Consider the following 6,000-nt stretch of genomic DNA (forward strand, 5'->3'; position numbering starts at 1 on the left):
ACAATAAGCAAGATTACTGATAAAACAAAACCAATCATAACTAAAATCAAAAGAACAACAATGGGATGACACAATTTGTTCAGGACACCGGTGGCAGTAGGCGACCACCCAAAAAGGGTATCCCACCACCTGTGCTCGGCATCACTTTTCACCCTTTCTACAACACGATGTATTTCTTGCACATTATGATGAACCGCTACCAGAGTTTTCTGTCCATTCTCCTTGATTTTTCCTAGGATCTCTATTAGATCTTGATGAAGTAATAATTGCTTTACCAGAGTAAGGTTCATCCCAATGGGAGTAGGCAGTAGCTTGTGAATCAACGTGAGGTTGGATTCTAAAAGTTCATGTGAAGTAACTGGAGCTACAAAAGAAAAATCACATCCTGCAATTTTAGTAAAGTTGCAAGCACAAAAATTTGAATGATTTTTAGTATCTACTACTGTACTTTCTATATACACAGTATCACAAGCGGTTCTGAAGCAGGCACACCCATTGCCTGTATATACAAGGACTGTTTCAGAAGTCTCGTTAGGATGAATATCAAAGTGACAGATATTTTGTTCTGTGTCCAAAAAAATATCTTGAGCTACAATTGCATTACCTTCACAGATAAACCCTAGTTGTTCTCAGATAGTACAGGACTCTAAATTGACAGTTTGCCATTTGTCATCAATTTGACGGGCCCATTCTCTATGTTCAGAAGGATAGAGAGTGGCTCCATCATGATTTAATCCTAGTGCAATGATCGGGAATATCAAATGCACTGAGGCATTACTTATGGTCAACACAAAATGCTGTGGCTATATTTGTGATGGGGTCATAGGTAAAATTCACTAAATTCCACCAGGATTGGAAATCTCTTTCAAGGTCAGTGGCACTGTCCCAGACTATTTTCCTAATTTCAGTAGGAAAAGTGCCTTCTTCACCTTCTTTTATAATTGAGGCAGCAACTGACTGCATCCATAATTGAGCCTGGATACAGCTAAGAGCTAAGGAAACATTGCTTTGTGTGGCATTAAGTGCATCAATTATCAATTTGCTATCATTCACATTTGTCTTTTCCCAATTAGATAATATGTTTGATAGCAACCACTGATGTGTTCCCAAGGCCGATAAGGACAATTGCAGTGGTTGTTATGTTTTGGTTAAATCTTTAGTCGTAGAAGCCAATTTATTCATTAATACTTCTGAATCTATACTATTTAGGATTCCCAGTCCCGTTCCCACGACACCAGTTATGTCTCTTGGCACCCGGTTTTTAGGAGGGTTCCACTGTCGCAGCCAGGTTGTCCAGCCCTGAAAAGAGGTTTGCAAAAAGGGTGAACAAGCTGGTTGTATTTCTGAGACATTGTTTTGCATCAGCAATTTAACTTGTTTAAGAGACCATGCCGGATTAAATAATATCTGTTGTTGGCCAATTTTCCTGATTATATATGGTCCAACTTCAAAAATTTTTGGGGTAAGCATAACTGGTGGTTGGGCTCGAGTGGTGGTAGTGGTGGTGGTATAAACTGTAGTAGATTGGGCTACAGCATTTATTATAAACTTAAAAGAAAGCCCTTCGGTGTTTTTTTCCCCATAAGCAAACCACTTCTGCAGTCTGTGTTAGTGTAAAATTGTGCCAACAATCCTGTATGCTTGGGTGCGTGCAAACTTTCTCCTGCTTGTCTGTTTGACCTATTTGAACACTGATTGAGGTTGCCTTACTATAAGCAGTTTTGTTAACCATTCGGCATCCTATGCTAATTTTCTGCCCCATTATCCCTTGAAGTTGCCAGGTTTTGTATTCTTTCCATTCTTGCCTGGTGTATATCTGATTATTATGCATGACAAGAGTTATTAGATTTAAATCTTTTACATTTCCCGTGTATCCGGAAAAATAAACAAAAGCTTGGGACCAAGGTCCTTCGGTGAAGGGGCTTTCCGTCCATTGGGGTATGACTATTGTGTTATTATTGGTTGTAGCATTAATCTTAAATTTGTAAACCAGGCCTTGCAAACTAAATGGGTTAGTCAAGTTGTTTTGCCAGCTACATGTCACATAAGTGGTTTTAGTTAAAGTAAAGCTATACCAGCAATCAACAGATTCATTTTTACAGTCTTTTGTAATTGCAATATTGTTAGTTCGGCGAACTGCGGTATAATTACCAATATATTCTTGACGGCAGCATAGGGTAAGGGGAAATATTTTGGTACACTCCCATTTCTTGGTAGGGCATAATTTTGCTAAAGGGATTTTAAAATAATTTTCTCCTCCTGGCTCCATAAAATTTCCAGCAATTGTGATAGAGGAAGCTTTCTCATTTAGAGATCCTTCCACTTTTCTGCATGCTACCACAATAGTCTCACCAATCGTTCCAGTTAGGGTTCTGGTCCATTCCTTCTGATCCCATCCCCACTCACTTGGACGATATACCTTAGAGTTATGTAGCACAATAGTTGCCAGATTCGGGTGAAGACCTTTAGGATATGATCCCAGGACATTAGTGTGCTCGATGGTAGCTTCAGACCACGGCCACTCAGCAGGGTTCTGGCCAGAGAGTTGTGGTAAGAGGCAGAAAAGTATCACCAATTTTATCATGGTTCAGATGATGTCGTCCCTCGAGGTTCTTCTGTAAAGGTAAACACAACAGAAAAGTCCTGCCACTATATGGCAGAAAAGGTTAGAATGATGGAATTATCCAGCATGTATTTATCCTGTGCTCCTTTCCCAGAGCATTGGAAGCTATCCATGCATATTTATTCAGAGGAGTTTTCAACACAAGTGGTACCTCCCCTACTGTAGGGAGGTCTACCAAAACAGGTTGTCCAGAATAATGAGCAGGGTTTGTGGAATCATGAGGTCCTTTCAGTGCGGGAATGATGCTTGGAGCTGTTGGACAAAAAGTAGTGATCTTGGGACACCCATTTACTCCCCATCTGTCATTTACACCTTTGACAGCTTTCCATAATCGGAGGTCCCAATTTCCTTTTTAACAGTCGCTTTAAAAGACCATTAGTCCTTTCTACAATCCCGTTAGCTTGAGGATAGTAAGGGGTGTGAAAAATCCATTTGATTCCTTCACCTTTTGCCCAGTCCTGTACAACTCTAGCAGTGAAATGAGACCCGTTATCAGATTGAATTTCCTGTGGCTTTGGGAAAGTTCCAAACCATCCCTGCAAAGCTTTGACAGTATTGTCCCCAGTAGCTCTTTTAAAAGCATCAGCTTGAACTAACCCAGACACAATCTCTGCTCCTACCAACACAAAATGTTTTCCTCCTGATTTCTTAAAGGGACCAGTATAATCTACCTGCCATGCGTCCCACAAGCGTTTGCCTTTCCTTAAATGCAAAGGGTCATCTTCTAAAGGGTGTCTTTCCAGTCGCTTGAGACACTGCTCACAGGCTGATATGCATGTTTCCCTAGTAACATTTCCCTAGTAACGGGCCAGCCCCGGGCATGAGCTTCCTGGTATAAATCTTTTGCACCTGTGTGCTGCCTTTTTACATGCAGCCATTCTAACAATTGATTCCATTCCTCTGTAATTTGCTCCTTTTTCAGGGGACTAAGCCTTGCTAGCTCATCAGCTTTATTATTCCGTTCTTGCTGGATTCCCATCTGTTTGATGAGAGGCCACTCAGCCTACTGCAAAGTTCCCCTGACTTGCAATATTTAATATTTCTTGCCACTTTTCCTTTTGCCACACCGGAATTCTGTTGACTTCCCAATCGTTTTGCTGCCAAAAAGGAAGCCATTCAGTACAACCTTTGTTTACAGCATAAGAGTCAGTGTAAATGCAGACCAAAGAGGAATTTTGTGCTTCTCGTTGGAAAACACTCCAGACAGCTACCAGCTCCCCAACCTCTGCACTACCTTCTCCTTCTGTAATTATTTGCTCACCAGAGGAAATGTGAAGGGCTGCTGCTTTATACTTCCACATTTTACCTTCCCTTTTAGCAGAAGCATCAGTAAACCAAGAATTTGCTGATTGTTCAGAAGAGAAAGGAGGGGCCACTTTGATTACAGAGACTGGTTTATCTTGGCCATTATCCAACCCCTCAGTTTCTTGGATTGCTAAATTTTTTACAACTCCTTCTGTTATTGTAAAAATATTACAGTAATGTTCGATTTGAGCATACCACTTTCTAACTGAGGCCCTCTGAGCCACCCCGTCAGGAGGGGGGGTTCCACTAGTGACTGTCTTAATAACCTTGAAGGGGTCCCTTAGCACAATAGGTTGTTGACGTGCTATTTTTTCCACTTCAATGAGAGCCAAACTAACCACAAACAGCCCCTTTTCCCAGGCAGTGTATCTTTTCTCAGCATCTCTGAAACCACGAGAATAGAAGCCCACAGGCCTTGTTGGACCCTCAGGTCCCCTCTGCCATATGTGTACTGACAGCCCTGAGGCAGCAAATCCCCATTCTTCCTGAAACGGATCTGTAGGATGGATGGGACCCAATGCTTGATGAGCTGTTGCCTCAAAAATCAGCAATTGCAATGCTTCTTCCTGAGAAGGAGTCCAATCCCATTTTACCCCTTTCCTCAACAAGTCATAAAGGGGCCTAGCAATTATTGAGAGATCTGGAATGTGTTTTCTCCAGAACACTAATAGTCCCAGAGCCTGTTGGAGATCCTTCCTAGTGTGAGGCATTTTAATCTGATCTAAAGAAGTCAAGGTGTCTGGTGAATACATGTCATGCCCCCTTTCCACCAAATTCCCAAAAACTTTACTTCTTGGGAGGGCTTTTGAATTTTTTCTGGGGGAATCTGTAAATCGAGACTCTCTAAATGAGAGATTATTTTCTGTTGAGTCTCTCCTACTGCTTCAATTTCATCCCCCCCCACCAAAATGTCATCAATGTATTGGTAAACAGCTACATCATCAGGTTTGGATATCTTTTCTATTTCTTTAGCTAGTGCATGGTGGGCTAGAGTGGGGGAATGCTTGTATCCTTGGGGAAGCCGAGTGAAAGTGTATTGCTGTCCTTCCCACATAAAAGCGAAATGGTCCCTATCTTCTGGCTGTATAGGTATCATAAAAAACATGTCTTTGACATCTATAGTTGCCATAATTGGATGAGCTTTTTCTTGAATAGATGTTATCAACTCAGCTAAATTCGGGACCACTGCTGTGAGAGGGTCTGTATTGGCATTAAGCCTGCGGAAATCAACTGTTAGCCTCCATTTCCCATTGGATTTATGCACTGGCCAGACAGGTGAGTTGAAAGCAGAATGTGTGTTAATTATTACTCCCTGGTCTCGCAAATCCTGTATAACTGGTTTGATACCTTCTCTGGAACCAGAAGGTAGAGGGTATTGTTTCACATTCGTTATTTTACTGGCAGGCGAGCTGCATTTAGAAGTTGCGGCTTGTAAGGATGAATGGGATGGAGTAAAGCTGGGATCAGTAGATCCAGTGCGATCAGTGGGATTACCCAGGAATCTGTCCAGTCTTTCCACAGGGTTTAGTGTCATAATAGTTTTTTGTAAGGTAATGGCAGTAGGTTTAAGTATTTCTGGAAGCCCACAGATTAAAGGGGTCATTATTTCGGGCTTCACAGGTAATTGCATTGGGGATTCAAAGCCAGGAATTAATTTCTTCTCATGAATCATTTGCAGGCAAACGGCTTTATGCACACTTTCTAAGAGTTGGTCAGGGGTACTAATTATAGCTATAGGGTCTCCCCTTTCCAAGGGGCTCATTCCCCCGGCCCAAAAAGCCGCATGCTGTGTCAGGGACCACGTGTCACGTTTATCTCCCGTTGTTAGGAAGACACCATGTCCCCAATACCCACTGGCTTCTTGTTCAGTTAATTTAATTTGATCACCACCAGTGAGGGACACCCGGAAAACATATTCTGTTTCTGATTCGTGTGGGAGGCGTCCGTATTCCCTTTTAAGCTTAGCTAACTCAGTGGCAGTGTAAGGTATGTGTTTGGTTGTGATGTGAGGTTCGAGATCATCATCACTGAGATAATTATACTCTGCTTTAATTAGGGGTCTCAAGTGATAG

The sequence above is a fragment of the Anomalospiza imberbis genome, chromosome Z (assembly GCF_031753505.1).
Source record: "Anomalospiza imberbis isolate Cuckoo-Finch-1a 21T00152 chromosome Z, ASM3175350v1, whole genome shotgun sequence".
Classification (NCBI taxonomy): domain Eukaryota; kingdom Metazoa; phylum Chordata; class Aves; order Passeriformes; family Viduidae; genus Anomalospiza; species Anomalospiza imberbis.